Source organism: Schistocerca americana, chromosome 4, assembly GCF_021461395.2.
Source record: "Schistocerca americana isolate TAMUIC-IGC-003095 chromosome 4, iqSchAmer2.1, whole genome shotgun sequence".
Taxonomy (NCBI): domain Eukaryota; kingdom Metazoa; phylum Arthropoda; class Insecta; order Orthoptera; family Acrididae; genus Schistocerca; species Schistocerca americana.
This window is the reverse complement of record NC_060122.1, coordinates 599527266-599547452: the sequence shown is the minus strand read 5'-3', so window position 1 is coordinate 599547452 and position 20187 is coordinate 599527266. Positions and strand designations below refer to the sequence as shown.

The window sequence follows — 20187 nt, the reverse complement described above, 5'->3', positions numbered from 1 at the left end:
ATATATATATATATAGTTAAGGCTCACCGGCCACTTAACCATCTTCTTCTTCTGTGCGAGTGCACAAACAGTGCCCGAACTCTTACGGGAATCGGCAACGCGCCGCGATTAATTAGTATAATGGGCGGGGGCACTACGAATGTAGTGCGGGACAATACGTTGAGAATGTGGGTTTCGCGGGAGGCGTCCCAGAGATAAATCCCTGCAGTCGCCCTATCCTCTGTGTCCTCGGTGGCTCAGATGGATAGAGCGTCTGCCACGTAAGCAGGAGATCCCGGGTTCGAGTCCCGGTCGGGGCACACTTTTCATCTGTCCCCGTTGACGTATGTCAACACCTGTAAGCAGCTAAGTGTGTTCATTTCATTGTAACTAAATTCTTACTCAAATGAAAAAGAAGCAGGGTTTTATCGCTTTCGACTCTCGAAATCGTCTATTACAACGCCAGAGACAACATATTATACAAACGATGAAATTTCTTTAGAAAGAAACTACGTATATACGACATATACTGCAAAAGTACGAAATTCTTAGTGAAACGTAATATTTATCGATTTTGCTCCCTCTAAATCATCTACAACAACCTCTGACGCTTTGTTCACAATACGAGGTGTGGCTAGAAAAAAACCGGACTAGTACTGGTGAAACAATAAAACGAATGCAATAAGGCTGAAAGTCGCGTGGCCTGTCACGTGACTCTCGCTCCGCCTACTGCTCGAGTTTCATCTGCCTCCTGCACTCAGTCTGCCCGTGGCGTCTGTTTTAAGTAGTTGACGTTTTGTCTGTGCGTCGGAAAATGTTGAGTGTACAGAAAGAACAGCGTGTTAACATCAAATTTTGTTTCAAACTAGGAAAATCTGCAAGTGAAACGTTTGTAATGTTACAATAAGTGTACGGCGATGACTGTTTATCGCGAACACAAGTGTTTGAGTGGTTTAAACGATTTAAAGATGGCCGCGAAGACACCAGTGATGACACTCGCACTGGCAGACCATTGTCAGCAAAAACTGATGCAAACATTGAAAAAATCGGAAAACTTGTTCGACAAGATCGCCGTTTAACAATCAGAGCAGTGTCTGAGTTAACAGGAGTTGACAAGGAAAGTGTTAGGCAGATTCTTCATGAAAGTTTCAACATGAACAAAGTGTGTTCAAAAATGGTTCCAAAGTGTCTCACAATTGAACAGAAGGAACGCCGAAGAATGATTTGTTCTGACATCCTGGAAAACATTGAAAGTGATCCCACCTTCTTACAAAATGTTATTACTTGCGATGAATCGTGGTTTTTTACTTACGATCCCGAAACTAAACGCCAATCGATGCATTGGAAAACTCCTGGTTCTCCACGACAAAAAAAAGCACGAATGTCAAAATCGAAATTCAAGGCAATGATGATTGTTTTTTTTGACATCAAAGGGATTGTGCACATTGATTGGGTACCAGAGGGACAAACAGTAAATCAGCATTACTACATTAGCGTCCTGGCTACCCTACGTGAGCGAGTACGGAGAAAACGGAACGATTTGTGGAGAAAAAAGTCGTGGATCCTTCACCAAGACAATGCCCCAGCACACAGTGCGTTGTCAGTGAAGACGTTTTTGGCAAAGCACAACATTCCCATCTTAGATCATCCACCCTACTCACCTGATGTGGCCCCCCGTGACTTTTTTCTTTTCCCTAAAGTCAAGTCAGCTTTGAAAGGAACTAGATTTGAGACTGTTGAAGCAGTAAAAGAAAAAGCGACGGAAGTAATGTATGGACTTACCGAAAATGATCTGCAGCATTGCTATGAACAGTTGAAAATTCGTATGGAGCGGTGTAGAGACCGAGGAGGAGAGTACATTGAAGGAGATAACATGAAATTGTAAATAATTGTAAATAAATGTTTTTTCCAGCATCAGTCCGGTTTTTTTCTAGCCGCACCTCGTACGTTACGTATACAATGAAAGACATTTATACTTCTAACGATGATATTGCTGCTGTTGCTGCAGCTCATGCCACTGTTGCTGCTGCCACTGCTGTTGCTGTTACTGCCGCAGCTGCAGCCACTGTTGTCGTTGCTGTTGATGATGCAGCTACAACCACTGTTGTTGCTGCCACTGCTGTTCCTGTTGCCTCTCAGCTTCATCAATTGCCAACTGGATATATGCTGAAACAATAAGACATGTATTCGGTACGAAATTCTAATTGAAAAGAAAGTTAATGTTATCGATTTTGATCTCTCGGAATCATCTACAGACTCGCTGACCACACCAGTACTACAAAGATGGAATATATACTTACAATGCTGCCGATGCTGCTGCTGTTGCTGATGCAGTAGCTGTTGCCACTGTCTCTGCTGTTACAGCACAGGGTTCATTTCATTCACACTTTGGTGTTGGTGGATATGCGCTTAAACAATAATAATAATAAGAAGAAATGTATTCAATACTACGACATTATTAAAGGTAGCGAGAAGTACAGTTACCGACTTGAATCTGTACTTACCAGGTAATTTCCCATTCTGCTCTAAAGGTCTCTGCCGTTTGCCGCCAATTGCACTACGGACGGTGCTTGATGCTGCTGCTGAACGTTTCATTTTTTGTACCTAAACCGGTAACACACACGTAAAAAAGGATCAAATCGACGCACACAAATGCGAGCAAGACGATCGATCTCACATTACGAGGTGCATTCCAGTTCTAAGGCCTCCGATTTTTTTTTCTCTGGACTGGAAAGAGATAGAAACATGCGCATTCTTTTAAAATGAGGCCGCGTCCATTGTCAATACGTCCCAGAGATGGCAGCACCGTACGGCAGATGGAATTTTACTGCCAGCGGCGAGAATGAGAACTGTTTTAAATACTTAAAATGGCGACGTTTTCCTTACTTGAACAGCGTGCAATCATTCGTTTTCTGAATTTGCGTGGTGTGAAACCAATTCAAATTCATCGAAGGAGACATGTGGTGATGGAGTTATGGATGTGTCGAAAGTGCGTTCATGGGTGCGACAGTTTAATGAAGGCAGAACATCGTGTGACAACAAACCGAAACAACCTCGGGCTCGTACAAGCCGGTCTGACGACATGATCGAGAAAGTGGAGAGAATTGTTTTGGGGGATCGCCGAATGACTGTTGAACAGATCGCCTCCAGAGTTGGCATTTCTGTGGGTTCTGTGCACACAATCCTGCATGACGACCTGAAAATGCGAAAAGTGTCATCCAGGTGGGTGCCAAGAATGCTGACGGACGACCACATGGCTGCCCGTGTGGCATGTTGCCAAGCAATGTTGACGCACAACGACAGCATGAATGGGGCATTCTTTTCGTCGGTTGTGACAATGGATGAGATGTGGATGCCATTGTTCAATCCAGAAACAAAGCGCCAGTCAGCTCAATGGAAGCACACAGATTCACCGCCACCAAAAAACTTTCGGGTAACCGCCAGTGCTGAAAAAATGATGGTGTCCATGTTCTGGGACAGCGAGGGCGTAATCCTTACCCATTGCGTTCCAAAGGGCACTACAGTAACAGGTGCATCCTACGAAAATGTTTTGAAGAACAAATTCCTTCCTGCACTGCAACAAAAACGTCCGGGAACGGCTGCGCGTGTGCTGTTTCACCAAGACAACGCACCCACACATCAAGCTAACGTTACGCAACAGTTTCTTCGTGATAACAACTTTGAAGTGATTCCTCATGCTCCCTACTCACCTGACCTAGCTCCTAGTGACTTTTGGCTTTTTACAACAATGAAAGACACTCTCCGTGGCCGCACATTCACCAGCCGTGCTGGTATTGCCTCAGCAATTTTCCAGTGGTCAAAACAGACTCCTAAAGAAGCCTTCGCCGCTGCCATGGAATCATGGCGTCAGCGTTGTGAAAAATGTGTACGTCTGCAGGGGGATTACGTCGAGAAGTAACGCCAGTTTCATCGATTTCGGGTGAGTAGTTAATCAGAAAAAAATCGGAGGCCTTAGAACTTGAATGCACCTAGTACTGTGGGTGACGACAGAATGAGGGCGACTGGGGATGGAGTGGTCTTCATATATCTTCTACCCTCACCACCCATCACTTCCCTCAGGGAGCCAATAGGAACGTAGCATTCCACCCCATCAGCAGGTGAATGCTGGTCCGAGCACGCTGGACGGGTCGGTGCTGGTCTGTGAGCATTGCCTGTGTCCTGCTGGTCGTGGAATTTTTGCTGTTCGTCAAAACGGAACTAAAATTAAATGTAGGCAATGCTCGCTCCCATTTGGCGATAACTGTATGTTCAGCTTTCTATGTATCTAGGGTTGCCACAATTTCTATCTGACAAACCGGGACATTTGCCTCAAATTGACTGAAAATGGACGTAATTTGGGAAGGATAAGTCAAGGCAAAGTGGGCTCTTCTCTTAAGCTTACAATAGTGAAAGATTGGAGCAAATGCTACTTTCAGTTGCGAACAGCTGCAGCAACATATTTGTCTCCTAGTGTCGAGCGCTAACAAGTATTTTAGATTTGCTTTTGAGTTTGTTATGCTCAACGTCCCGCTTTTTGCGGCTTTGGAAGCATTAAACAGTTTGGAGCTTGGCGTGAAAGCAGTTCACCAATTTCTAAGACATGATTATTTTTTACGGTGTGACGGCACATTTGTTAATTTCGCTGCTGTTAGTAATTGCCCCCCTCCCTCCCCCGTTTGAATGAATTTGAAACAAAGTAACTGTCCATTTCTTTAAGTGCCTCCAGATTGTGCTTTACGTCAGTTAAACGATACTTAACATCTGCTATTCCACCATCCGCATTTTGCTTCATAGTCACCCCTCCCTCGTTTTATGAAGAAACATTCGTCTGACTGTTTTTTCTTGGAATAAAAACTTCCACTTACGCACTTTGAGTTCACTTGAAGCAACCAAACTCGTTATTCACAAATTAACCGCTGCTCGACTCAGGAACCAGACAATCACGTTGCTGTAAAGCTTAAATTAAAGTGACATAAGGGACGCTGATGGCAGCCCATCAGTGTGGTATCGCACATTCGAGGCATAGTGCTTAAAGCGTGGCTCATACTTTGACATACATCAGGTGACAAACAAAATATATATCACGTAGTAATGGTACAAGTTGTGTAGGGAACATGTAATGCCACGCGGGATTAGCCGAGCGGTCTAGGGCGCTGCAGTCATGGACTGTGCGGCTGATCCCGGCGGAGGTTCGAGTTCTTCCCTCGGGCATGGGTGTGTGTCTTTGTCCTTAGGATAATTTAGGTTACGTAGTGTGTAAGCTTAGGGACTGATGACCTTAGCAGTTAAGTCCCATAAGATTTCACACACATTTGATGTGAACATGTAATAATCAAAAGCGTTCACGTGGCGACGACTCTTTATCAGCTTCATATAAATATCCAAGAGCACATTACACTCATTTCTTAATTTCACCAGCTCAAACACGCTGTAACCAGTAACATTCTCTTTTCCCTTGAATCCTTAGTTCTCAAGTTTAATTGTCGTAACATATTAAGGAAGTAAGAACTACGGAATATTTTTTCTAATGTGTGGCTACAGCTATGTTGTTGAACAAGCAGTCACCCCCTTTAATAGCGATAACTAAAGCATGACCATACTTTGCACACTACACTCACTACCGCTCCTCAGAACAACGGCATTACCTTATTCACCGATATCCAGCACAAACTTGAAGCTGAATAACTGACTGACTATGGATTGATAGTGATTATTCAGTTAAATAAAGCTAGTGCTCTGAAAGAGGCAAACAAAAGTCTGTTGCACGCTTGTAATAAAGCATTCTTTGCATTCAGGCCTATAGGAGGCTTCTACATAACATGATATTCATTTTTGAAAATTTAGCTTCCGCACACACGTTATAGGATCTAAACAGGGCTGTATCATTAAATCACCGTTTCTCGCACATGTAACAAACAAAATCTTTGTATGGCACTCTAACAGGCTCTTTTGTTTTTTCGTAACAAACTCAATTTCGCCAGATGAAACAACAGATCCGTCTCGCGGTGGTCCTCCTCGTGCTGCAAAATGTTAAACAGGTACGGTGCTCAGCAACATGAGCTTAAAAATGCGCTTAGGCTACAACAGTTTTTGTGGTTTCGCTATCCACTCGCCGAGTCCGTGAAAATTAACTCTGAATGAACGTACTCTGTTATATTATACACTCACAATGATTTCTTAGTCAGGGGAAAATTGTGTGATCTGGGTGGTGGAAGCTATCCATGGAACGCACTGACACAAACACCGACTTGGCGGTTGAATATGTAAAAGACGCCACTGTGTGTTGGCTGGATTTACAAGTACCGAAAATACCAAAAGGTTTCGTGGAAGTGGTGAAATCGATAAACCAAAAAGACTCTAGAGCTTTTTTAAAAAAATTGTAATTTCTTTTATTTATCGACGAATGTGATGGCGGGAGGCCTCTTTGCAGTGCGATAACGACACCCAATTGGTGCAAGTGTGGACGCATCATAATCTTTTTATACACCTATCACTTATAGTCAGAAATGTTATGCTGCTGCTTGAACGTAATGGGACTGTGGCTTATGTTCCGACTTATCACCAGACGTTTGTGGGACGTAATCAAACTACTATTCACGTAAAAAAGAAAATTACGTGTGTCTAGTCCTAAGGGAATGATACATTTGACGTGGTGAATTGTGATTTCAACGCATTGAGGAATGTATGCGAGCGTAAGGGGTGATAGATTTATTTCTTAAGCGGCTGCACAATACAGGGTGAAGCGAAATTCGCGCGCTCGTGCTACGCAGCGCGACTCTTCACATACCAGCTATAAAAAAAAAATTCTCTCACAATATTTCGTCTGGCGAGTACATTCGGCAGAAAAGTGACGTTAAAGAGTGGCAGTCTGGCAACACTGTAACCACATCTATGGTAACTATCTCTGTAAGCAAACCTGCGTGCAGCTGTACCGTTGGTGTAGTGGTTAGAGTTGTAGGCCAGCATGCAGGAGGTCGAGGGTTCGATACTCGGTTGGAGTGCATTGTTTTCATTTGCTAATTTCATTCTGACATTTCATATTACAATATACGGCGTTTCTTAGGTCACATGTATCCTAAATTTACAACATTTTGTAACTCTGAACGTAAGAAGTACGTTCTTAGACTAAGAAGAAATAGACAGTTGAAACAAATGACCTGTCGTAGTACAGAATAACTACAAAAACAATATCAATTTCGAGATGCTAAATATGATGTGCAATAACACATCTATTTGTGATTTATACTGTATGCAATATGAGTGCTCATATGTCGCACATTAGCAACCAGTGACAATTATAATGCCCATATTAATGACCGCACGACCTTCACAACAGAATACGTTGTCCTCAGAACAACAGATGCTGAAAGCGACCTCCCTGCACGTCCAAACATTGCGCATCCCGCCGGATCACGCAGCACTGGACCCTTCGCAGCAAAGCTGCGTTGACAGTAAAAAGAGCAGCATGACCACGCGCTAACAATTCTTCCACATTCGTCTTCGGAGTGGAGTACATGAGCTCCTTCAGGTGTTCCCACAGGACGAAATCCGGGGGATTTAGGTCAGGTAAACGCGGTGGCCCTACAACTGGACCTCGATGTCATAACCATTTCCCTGGAAGTGTTCTGTCCGCCTGCCGGTGTGGCCGAGCGGTTCTAGGCGCTTCAGTCCGGAACAGTGCGACCGCTACGGTCGCAGGTTCGAATCCTGCCTCAGACATGGATATCTGTGATGTCCTTAGGTTACTTAGGTTTAAGTAGTTCTAAGTCTAGGGTATGATGACCTCAGATGTTAAGTCCCATAGTGTTCAGAGCCATTTGAATCATTATTTCGTTCTTTCCAAATACTGCCGTACATTAATTCGAGAGTGTGGAGGTGCACCATCATGTTGGAACCATATCCCCTGCAAACATGTAGCGGAACATTTTCCACCACATCAAGTAGATAGTTTAAGAGGAATGCATGATACCTTCATGCAGTCAACCTGTCAGGCAACATGTAGAGTCCCAAACACCTGTCGCCCAATGTTCCAGCCCAGATGTTGATACCAAATCGAACTTGATATCCACGATCTTTGGTGACGTGCGGGTTAACCTCACACCAATGGTGGGCATTGTGCATATTAAAGACACCCTCATGCATGAATGTTGCTTCATCCGACCATATTAAGGTGTTTCCGAAGCCATCGTTGGTAACCTGATGTTGTAGGAACCATTCACATAAATAAACAATGTACCCTTGAATTTCCCTTTATGAGATCCTTCCTCTCCACTACAGAGCCGTCAGTTTCCAGATAAGGGAGGGCGTGAAGCGGGCAGGGATGGGGTGGTGGGGGTGTTGATCGATTTCCTGAAAAATTTTTTGAATAAATAATAACCTAATTCCATACAGTGCCTTGAATCCCCTAAATTGTTTAAATAAACAATATTCCACACATTCTCTAAATTGTTTAAAGGGGGTTTAACAGAGGGGGCTAGGTTAATTAATTGATCAGTTTAATTAAGTAGTCAATCAAATTGGTAAGAGTGAGGGGGGGTTATCCAATAACTCAGACCTGAAAGTGTTCCTGCAGCAGCGAGAGGGTAGGTTTCCTTAGGGGGAGGGGAGTGTATGGCGGTGGGGGAACAATAGGCAAGTATCTGTCAATCTTGGTGAACCATTCTTTTGGACCCGTTCGCGAACTACCCATCTCTACTCACGACTACTGAGGTTGCTGATATGGAGTACCTGGCAGTAGGTGGCAGCACAACGTACCTAATATGAAAAACGTATGTTTTGGGGGGTGTCTGGATACTTTTGATCACATAGTGTACAACAGTAGCATAAAGATCTATCAGAAATGTAAATGTAAAAACACAAGCCCAGGTGTGAATACGGTATTGGTAACCACCATAGGTTAATGGCCTGTCAATCAAATCAGAACAACATGTTTGCCTCTGAGTGCATACCTGCCCCTATTGTAGGAAACCCGCACTAACAATCGGGCCAGGCTGAAGATTATTACCTAACTTTGCTATTCCTACCACGACACGCCAATTATAAACTTCGGCACCTAGATCGTGGATTCTTTGGACCACTGGAAACTGCACACACCTATGAAGTTGAGAAATGGGTGCATAACTACCCAAGGACTGCAGTTTTGCGAGGTGATATCTGCTTGGTATTATGCCTATGAACGATTTATCACTCTGCAGAAGGCGAAACATTTCTTCTGTGCAAAAGGCGTACACCCAGTCAACACCAATGGCGACAGGCCAGACGATCAGGAGTCATGACATCCTCTCCCTAACCTTCTACTGTTAATATACAAAAGAATGCGCCACGCTGAGCAGCCACACAGTGTGAGGCGCCTTGCCACGGTTGTGTGGCTCCCCCCATCAGAGGTTTGAGTCCTCCCTCGGGCATAGGTATGTGTATAGTCCTTAGAGTAAGTTACTTTAAGTCAGATTAATTAGTGTGTAAGCGTAGGGAACGATGACCTCAGCAATTTGGCCCCATAGGATCTTAAGCATCACCACCAAAATAGCGCACATATGTTGTACGCAAAGAGTGCGCATGTACGCTTTGTGTTACAAGTGCAAATTTGTACAATGTCTTGCATGTGTTGTGGAGCCTGAAGAATGGATTTTGTTTCATAATGACTTCAATTATGTTCGGCAATCAGACAAGAAGCTCATCTTTTTTCAAGAGCTGCTCAGTGGGACATACAACAAATCGAAAATGTACTAGGCAAACGAAAGATTGCGACTCCTCTTGGGACGAGGTAGGCTACTTTAAGGAAAAGACTGAAAGCTGTGAGTAGAGAACAGATTTTTGGCGTCTTCTTATTAAACATCCAGTATAAGAATAAGCACACTATGATCAAAATATTCGTATTATAGGCTGTGTTTTCTTTCAGGCCACTGCACGAATGTAACTGTGACGTTTATAGAAGATTTCCTCAGATGAGCAGGAAAAGGAATTAGAAAATCACGTCAGGGATCTTGATGCTAGGTTCTACAGTATCAGCGGGAAGCAGCTTATGCAACTGGCATATGAGTATGCAGAGGTTAACAATCTAGATCACCGCTTCAATAAAGACCCAAAGATAGCATTACAGCACCGAGCCTAAGATTTTTGGAAAAAGCACCAACTTACACTTCTGACTCCAGAGAACTGCTGTGTAGACAGCGGTATTGGATTCAATAAACCAAAAACTGAGAGATTTTTAAAAATTTGAAGCAGGCGCTAGAAGAAGAAACGTTTCAACTCATCACATCTATGGGATGGAAGAGACATGAATATCTTCTGTTCTAAACAAGATTCCAAAGGTCATAAGTCCAAATTTTTGGTTGGGAAGTTTGTGTCAGCAGAAATAGGCCAGTCACAACTGTATGTGCAATAACTCCTGCTCGGCTGCTTCATACCACCAGCCATAATCTTCCCACGAGAGAGGATGAAGCCTGAGCTCTTCAAAGACGCCCCCGATAAATTCTTCCCATGGTCTGAGACTGTGGTTTCACAGTCTCTGATCTCTTCGTCGACTGGCTAAAACACTTCACTAACTATGCCAAACCAACTAAAGATGATCCAATCCTCTTAACACTCGGCCATCACACATCACTGTTGTCTATTGTCGAGGTCGTCATCTAATATTAAGTTATGTTGATAATTTTTACTTTTGGACCATTTAATTAGAACTGAATGAAACACATGTTTCGTGCCATACGCGTTTCGCCTTTATTCTTTGCAAGGCATTTTCAGTGGCAGCTTTCGTGGATGTTCTTCTACGTGTTGTTCAGTTATAATTAGACGGTCCAAAAGTAAAAATTATCAACATGCCGTAATATTATAGGCAACTGAGGAAGACAGGACTTCAAAAGCTGAAGATTATTACCTAACTTTGCTATTCCTACCACGACACGCCAATTATAAACTTCGGCACCTAGACCGTGGATTCTTTGGACCACTGGAAACTGCACACACCTATGAAGTTGAGAAATGGGTGCATAAATTCCCAAGGACTGCAGTTTTGCGGAGTGATATCTGTTTGGTACTGTGCCTACGAACGATTTATCACTCTGCAGAAGGCGAAACATTTCTTCTGTGCAAAAGGCGTACACCCAGTCAACATCAATGTGTTCTCGGAGGAGGAGTTTCTTCCTGCTAATGTAAATGATAGAGCCTAGGAAAAACTGACCCACAATTCTGGAGAAACAGATGAACTTCTACCTCAAGAGGCAGAATTTAGCAGCACAACCAGTGGTGACCCAGGCAAAAAATCTCCATTTGTGGGAAATGAGAATTTGTGGGAAATGAGAACGCAGCAGAAACAGCAGTGTCTCCAGCAGAAATCTTGCCTTTACCGAAAGCTAAACAAACAATAAAGAGATGGCGACAGGCCAGACGATCAGGAGTCATGACATCCTCTCCCTATAAAAATTGTGTTTTGGAAAAAAATACCAATAGGAAGCAAGTACCTACTAGGACCCAGCTAAAATCGTCGCACCAGCCAAACACTGGGGAAACATCCTGTTCCATAACAGAGATTGTTTCGGAGCAGGCACACTGTTCCCGAAGGAGTAGGCCTACTGTAGCTGAAGGGACAACAGACAGGTCCGCTATTTTCTGTCCTCGATGTGACGAGGACTAGACGCAGCGCATTAAGTGTGAGAGATGGTGGCACGAACAGTGCCCTTCATTTGAGGGTGGCACTGCGTTCATTTGTGACATGTGCTAAACGCTTACTCTTTGGGCACGTTTTGTGTGCTCTTAAGCGCAAGGTGACCGAAAGAATGCGCATTCACCATTAATTGTAATTTTGAAAACTTCAGTTAAAGTATTACCTTTCTTCTCCTTTGTTTTCTGAAAATGAAGATTTTGTTTTCCTGTTGATAATAACTCAGCTACTTAAAGTTATTACTCAACTGCACAGTGTTAGGTATATTTCCCCTAAGTGTCATGTTATTATGAACCAACGTGTATCATCATTTCAGTAGATTTAATGAGACGATAATTCCATTTATATGAGCGCAGATTTCTTTCTAAACAGACACTCACGGATTCTCACGTTCATGGGGAAATAAAATATTAATTACGGGTTAAGCAGAAGTTATGATCACTTATTTAAATTGAAACATTTATTCTCCCCAACCATTTTACGAACATATTCATTACCCTATTTTGTTAAAAATACTCTCACTCGTTCTCGGAACCTCTCTATAAACAAACACGCTCAAGAAAGTTATGAGTGCTAAAGGTCAAGGAATTAGATATCGGATACTCTGGGAACAAAACTCAATCGAGAACACCTGAGGTCTAAAAGCGGAAATTGCAGCTGCCACAAAGTGAATTAACTTGGAAAGCAAACCAATGTATAATAAAATAAGTGGTGCACACCTTCACTGACTTGGATCACCACCGAGCGAGAAATGGTTTCCTTTGGCCATAGGGCGCATGGAATCTCACGTCTCCAAATCCACAGTATGACGCCGTATTAACTACAATAAATTAACTCTCCTTGGGCACGAAATATCACAGCAACTGAACTACAAGATATGTGCAAACGAAAGCAGAAGTTTGCAGAGAGATGGAGCAATATCATTTAATTCAGCAGCGATCTCCGAAGACAGGTCTGGTTGGCTCGACGGCAGGGGCAAGAGTTCCTCTCCAAGCTGCCGTTCGAAAAACCAGCCGTTTACACCCACTGTTCCTAACAATACCCTGTACTGACCACGATGGCGCCAGAGATAGATGGATCAATTATGTCGCTGACCCATGGACACCAGTGCCAACTTGGCGAAATATCGCGGTCTAGCGTGAGTAATCATAATACTCAATTAACAGAGCAAATAAATCTTTAAAAATTCCGGTAAAATTGATGACACGTCACCTACGGATGTTTGAAGTCAATAAAAAGTAACATTTTTAACATCCCGACGTATATTGTTTCTTTTCAGCGAGTTGTTTTTTCCTTTACATTGAAAACTCCAACTTCTTACCGTATTTTTAGTTCATATAAATACGTGAAACGAGCATTTTAGCGACTTTTGGTGTCATGTTTGCAACACTTTACTGATACTTTGTGGGTCCTATAGCTCCTAAACCTTGTTCCTCTGCCCCTGAGATTTCGTAGTTTTTCTACTGCTTTCAGAAGACATATGTGTTTCTGGTAAACCGATATCAAAGCAGAGAAGGTTTACTTGTACGATTATAGATGTCCAGTCCCTGCTGACCTAGAAGGAAAGGAAGCTCTGTATAAGAGCATACAGATTTAAGAGAAATGATGTTGGTCAATGGATAATATTGAATGTAAACTACTAGGAGTGGCCGACTTAAGCATGGAGATATGGGTACCACAAATAACATGGATTTATTGATAAGGGCCTCATCTGACTACAAAAGGAAACTAGCAGTCACTGTAACATATGAAACAAATTATTTACCCACCGAACCAAACATGTAAAAATTTAAAATGTGGGCAAAAGGTTATAATTGTGAATTGTAACCTTGGCACAGATGGGTTGATGCACCAAAGCATTATGTGAAACTATATCACAAATATGCGCTCTAACTACGAAAATGGTTAGTGATTCAAAGACAGAACCCTGGGATAGCAAGTACAAACACTAACAGATTCATCCAAGCGTATGATGCCTGCAACAAGGAGGCTGTAAATGTCAAAACTGCGTTGTTTAACCCTGCTGTAAATAGCTTCACATCTCCCTTGGCTCAGTGATTGCATCAATGGCTCATCTTTACCTTTCTTGCATGGAATGAGTGTGTAAGACGGTTGCAGTAGCAACTGGAAATAGTGAGTCCAAACTTGACCTCAGTACTCTGCTCTAACAAGGAGAGGTGTGACCGACTGTTTGCAACTACCGATATGGTGATGTGGGTAGTGGGACAAAGCCGATGTGTCTCCACATTGCATTGTTGCCAAATTTATTGAAGATAGTGGATCCAAGATGAACGCAGGGGTGCGAGCCATTGCTCTCAGGCCGCTGCCGCTTACAGCCAGCAGGTGCAAGTCGCTTCTGTTTTCGGGTATAGAATTCTTTGAGTGATATACTGATATCAAATGTCTATGTAAATAAGCGCCAAGTCACCCTCTGGAAGCGCACAGGTTCACCTAATCACCGTGGCTGAGATATACCTGCCAGTCCAGTGTTGAGAGGGATGTTTGCACCCCTCACCCTCACACATGCAGCTGAAAGATTCTCAATGTTATACTGATGTCACAGATCTATCTAAATACGAGCCAAATCTCCCCTCTGAATGTGCTATAGAAATCTATTGCAATGCTTCCCAGAATAGCACAGGGCGCATTCTCCATAGTGATCGTAAAGGTACATGTGAGAGGCTTCTGGCTGCGTACATGTTTAGCGAGCCACCATGCATACCTGCCAGTCTACTGCAGGCCTAACTGCCAAGCAAGAGATGTCTACCTAGCGGCTCACCCACGCAAGTGCAGCTAAAAGGCTGTCAGTGTTATAGTCATGTCTCATGTCTATGTAAGTAACAGCCAGGTTCCGTCTCGGGACGTAATACTTTCAGAAAATGTTAACGAAAATAGTCCAGAATAACGCCGAATGCATTCTTCCTGATGCTCCTAACGGCAGAGCATGTCCATCACATATCAGCCGCTCACAGAAATCGTGAAGTGTCGCAGGAATAGTTAACAGTCGCTTTTGTAGGAGCTTTCGTGATGTCTCAGCTTGTCTGCATGGAAATTCTTGTCCTAACAGGAGCTGTTTTCGAAAGTAGCCCAGAATAACACTGACTGAATTCTCCCTGATGGTCCTAATGAGGCACCCTGTCTGTCACGTGTTACCCTACCTGGAAATCGCGACGTCCTGCTTTCAACATATGTCTCAGAAATGTGAACGTTCTCGCCACTATGTAGAGGCTCCTACATCCAAGCACAATGGATGTCTTGTGAATGAATGGAGCATGTGAATGAATTTTATCCGCCGAACTGCTGCTGCTGCAGATGAGACTTTCAGCAGCAAAACTGTTTTGTACTGATCGCCATATTGCACTGACAGTTAAACCCTGCAAAAGTGGTCAACAGATCGTCAAATATGGAAAGACACTTGCTCAATTACACTGTGCTGCCACTGAGGACAGAAGTGTGAATATTACAGCATGAAACTGATCTCCAACCCTACAATATATCAACGTGTACCATGTCGATGTAGTAAACATACGATTCGTATCCTGTGCGATACAAAATCGCCTCTCTTGTATCATGCATGTAGCTATCGACTGCCAGGTACTCGTACATATACTGCGAAGACAGACAGCATAAATACACACACTGCATATACTCCTCGCAGCACTAGATATTTCCTGTGAGGTCGGGCAGTCATCCACTACAGCTGGCAGTCACAAGTCATGTGCTCCCGACTTGTGACCAGAGTACCCTCAGCAGACCGAAGACACTCTTTGAACTGTTGTACAAAGTTGGGCTCTTTCACCATTGGTGCAAAGGTGTTACTGTTTCTGGCCCCAACCTGTTTGCTTGCTTGCTTTCCACACCCATCTCCAGATTCTGGGATTGCAAGTACATATGTAATTTCACATGGTTCGCCAGAATATCATACCATTTACGAGATACTTTTCGATATCAAGCACATAGCAATATCACTTGCATAGCAGTATCACTCGTGAAACATAATTCCAAAGATATAGACTGGAAATTATTTCTCTAGAAACCTGAAACTTTATCGATTTGGAGGGTGCTGTAAACCACTGAGAAACTAGAAACTTCTCCCACCTGCGAAGACCTTTACATGAAAACTAAAAAAAAAAAAAAAAAAAAAAAAAAAAGATAGAGAAAACTGATATTTCCACCCATGAGTACCATTGTCGGTGACATAACAGATTCCAAATCATCCCTATAATTTGCGAAGTCAACTAACGTGTTTCTCATGTCTATAGAACCAGCAATCAAGTCTTCCACCTGTCTTTCACTTGCTAGATGCACACACCACAATCGATGTTCTCTTAACTAAATAAAGGTGCGAAATATGCAGAAGCAGTCGACTGGACGATTTACATTGGAGGGAATAATGGTCAAGCACAAACACACGTCCATATCGAATCTTCTTAAATTTCTTCGGACTCACGAAAGCAGTCCAATGCATACTAAGTATCAGTTCGCTGTTCGGCCGTCTAGAGGATGACACGGTTATGTCAGCTACATTCCTGCATCCCAATGGCCCCTACCATTCTTATGACTTGACATACTTTTCTCTTTGCTATCGCAGTATTCCAAGTCAAATCCATACCTTCCTTATATCTGGACATAGTCATTTCCTTTGAACATGTCGGAACACACACACACACACACATACTTCATAAGCCTGATGCTCAAGGCGAACCTATGATGCACCCCTACTACTAAGTATAATACTTCGCCAATAACTGATTGCAGCGATACAAAATAAAACCGACCGAAAATCAACGATGGGTGGGCATGTCTCATAAGTTTTTCTTGCGAGTGGTACCACTGTGTCTTAGGAAGAGATACCTAATCGTCTTAGAAACTGCATATGTTAAAAAAAACACGATCACAACGACCATATTACTATCACAATCGGTCCTGGTTCTACAGGCGCACACAAGTATCCATGTTAAAAGGTATACTAGCCTTATATATCGAGGTATGGCATTACCTTTCCAGATAAATACCGTGACACTAAAGATAGACGGTGATCGACAGAGTGTATAATATCAGACCAACAGTGCGGTTACATGTCGCCGACGCTGCAACCTCATGATAAAATCACCAAAGTTAGAAAGTGATTCAGCTAAGAAATATGGTACGAAGCCGGTAGTTTCAACTCCCTCACGGCGCCACTAGATATTTCTCCTGTATTTGTAATGTATTCTGTCTCTATGCCGCATCAGAGGTTCAGTGATATATCCACTGGGTTATAGGTGATGATTAATTGAGATGGTTCACACACAGTAGGTGCTGTGCTGATTGAGGTCGTAAGAAATGTACTCAGGTTTTTCAGATCTCTCGCGTTACGCTCTCCAGTAGAAATACTGTCTGCAATTTCTAATCAAGTCTTTCCATTCAACCACATGTGTGCATTAGATCCTATGGGGAAGTCTTTTAATGATCACATACTCCCGATACTCTCATATCTCGAAACAAGTCACCTTTTTGAACCTATCTGCTACAGTAAAATTTTAGATAGTCCCTATGCCTCTTGCAACTGCTGACATTTCTGCAGTTTTGGACATGTCATCATTCCAATTTAAATCGGAACCGTACAGAAGTAGGAGAGAGCCTTATCTACCACCTTCTGCAACACATGTAGAAGCAGAATGGCCTGCGTTAGTGCAACAGGACTGTGTTTTGACCATTCGGTGGAAATAGGAACATGTTGTCGTAGCTCTGCCAACAGTGTAAGGTCAGCGCCAAACGAAGCCTGCTCCTCCAATACGAGGTATAAAGGACAGTACAGGAACTGGCAGAAGGGTGAGGATTTTGCTACTGCATTGTGGTGCTCCCCCAAACTACATACGGGTATTGCAGTCTGAAGCAGATCTGCATCCCTCAGGGCCCATTCACATCTATCACCCCAACATGCTATAACTGTTAATCTGTACCATCCAGCAGAGAAAAATTACGAACTACAAAAGCTCCTCTAACTTCATCTGATAGAGTTTTCAGTAAGACTTTTACCGCATCTCTCTCCACCCACATATCGAAAACAAAAACTGTCCACATAGCAGCATTGAGCACATGCGATGATCCTATTAAATATGCAGGTGGTATTGATCCAGCGCACAGACGAGTGTGAAGTTGCATCGCCTGTACTGAAGGAGGATGACCATATCCCACAAACTATATTATAAGTCGCAAGAGACACTCTCTGTGACACTGTGTCATTGTTTGATACGTTGTTTTTTCTGCTGTAGCACGCTTTGTACACTGCCACACATTTTGTTTTTTCTGCTATGACTTTGAGGTCTATGTTAGGTACTAAACTGACATTAACGCATTCTGATCCATTCCTTCTCACAAAAAACTAGATTTCGCATGGTGTAAATCATGCTGTTACTGCTGCTACCATAACACACCAACACACTGGATGATTTTAAATAAAAGACAGTTACAACATAAGGAAACTGGTGGTGTTTGGCGGCATTGTGGAGCGTTTCCAAACTGCTCTCTGTAGGTGACTGACGACCTCTCTATTTAAACTCATCTATCACAGTGACGGAATAGCTGATGGCTATCCGCAGCTCGTGGTCGTGCGGTAGCGTTCTCGCTTCCCACGCCCGGGTTCCCGGGTTTGATTCCCGGCGGGGTCAGGGATTTTCTCTGCCTCGTGATGACTGGGTGTTGTGTGATGTCCTTAGGTTAGTTAGGTTTAAGTACTTCTAAGTTCTAGGGGACTGATGACCATAGATGTTAAGTCCCATAGTGCTCAGAGCCATTTGAACCATTTGAACCAGCTGATGGCTGTATGTTCCATTTCGACTGATTCCCTGTATTGCAGTCATCTATGTGATCACTGTTTCGATGCTAGCCATCCCCAGAAGTTATTGCCCCTCCACCAAAACTCTTTCTGCGTCTCAAACAAGTAATGTCAGTCAGTCATTATGTGGTAACCAACAGCGTACTAGTGGACAGATGGGATGGAAAAGACACCGTTGATGTACCATAATAATAAGCATTGCAGTAGACAGTGTGAACAATTTCAGCAATTTTAAAGTAATTTCAACACCAACTAATGATGTGACAGCGTGTTTCCCAATTTCAGTATCATTGCTGAACTGCCCCTTCTCTAATTTGTGAGTAGCATTGTGAATGTAGATAGATGACCATGCATTATGTCCATAATTGTTAATTCTCAAACATATACATGATCAAAGTTTACCTGTCAGTGCTCTATATTCTAGCACCTTGAGCATAGTGCATAATTTACTATCTATCTCTATGCAGATGGGAGTCACTGAGCATTCCCATAATCTTAGGATAAAATAAGAGACTGAAAGACCCTCTCACACTGTCTTTGAGCAACCCACCCTGAAGCACCGGTACCGATTTAATCAGCAGCTGATTGAAATAGACTGTTACATTCCACGTCTCGTTAATGAATGGAGCTTGCTGAGTCCTCGACCATCCAAGTGCACAATATTTGTCCAGATGTGCCTATGTCGAGGAGGTTAGCACCCCTTGTCGATGTATAGTAGTAGATTTGAAAGTGTTGTGATGTAATAGCAGACGGTTAAGAAGAACAAGAAGCAGATGGTTTTTATGCATGATGGAGCTCCAGATGGATGGAGTTCGAAGTATGAATTTTGAAATATTGTTCTAGTGTCTGGGATCAGAACCAGGGGGGTATTGGTAAGAGAGAACATAAACACATGCACTCCTGAGGGTACATGGTTCTGCACTTAAAACAACCTAAAATATTAGATCGCTTCAGTTTCCAATCTATCAGTCATGTGGAATGCAGCTCTGTTATTGTAAGAAATATATTTCCAGCACATGACATACATTCTTCTTGCAGGTTTCTCTACGATATACTATGGTAACAACTGTAAAATGAAAAAAACTGCTTCCTTAAAATATCGATTATGTGTGATACGTGCTTATGTAGCTTTCCAGAGGTGTGTAGCATCCGCTGTTCACACCTGATCATGGTTCAGAAATTATACTATGCCCACATCAGTCCTGTATAAAAGATCATTAGTAACGGACAATACCTCTTATAAGGAAACAGATAAACGCATAGCAGCGGTGTCAGATATGTGAAATTACACGTCATACCCCCACTAACCCTGTAAACAACACATCTGACAAGCAGATGTATATACGGGGATTGCAGTGTCTCGCAAACATCTATAGTTAACTTAGAATCATCTTAGTTATGAAAGTGAATCCAATATGTGACAAGGGAATGGAGTACATCACATAAATCTACATTCGTTTAGAGGAATGTGTCGAAACAGGATGGTCACATTTCATCACACATGAGATGGAAGTCCTCTGATGACCAAGAGGTTTGCTGTTAACGATCGCAAGTAGACAGTGCTGTAAGTCACTTGCAGAACACGTGGTTGTATACGAGTCGAATGCAGGCTATGTCACGTTCTGACAGAATAGCAGAAAAAATGGTCAAATGACCTGCAGCAACATCTCCCTCCCTCTCTAGAATGCATCATCACTCTGCCATTAAATCGTATCTCGTTACAGCTCCA

The 20187-nt window shown here is 42.9% G+C and overlaps 1 non-coding gene across 1 annotated transcript; it reads left to right on the top strand.

Moving 5' to 3' along the window:
* Nucleotides 1–225: 225 nt before the first annotated feature.
* Nucleotides 226–299, top strand: Trnat-cgu. Its single transcript has one exon. It is a non-coding gene; the product is annotated as a tRNA-Thr (tRNA).
* The last annotated feature ends 19888 nt before the right edge of the window (nt 300–20187 follow it).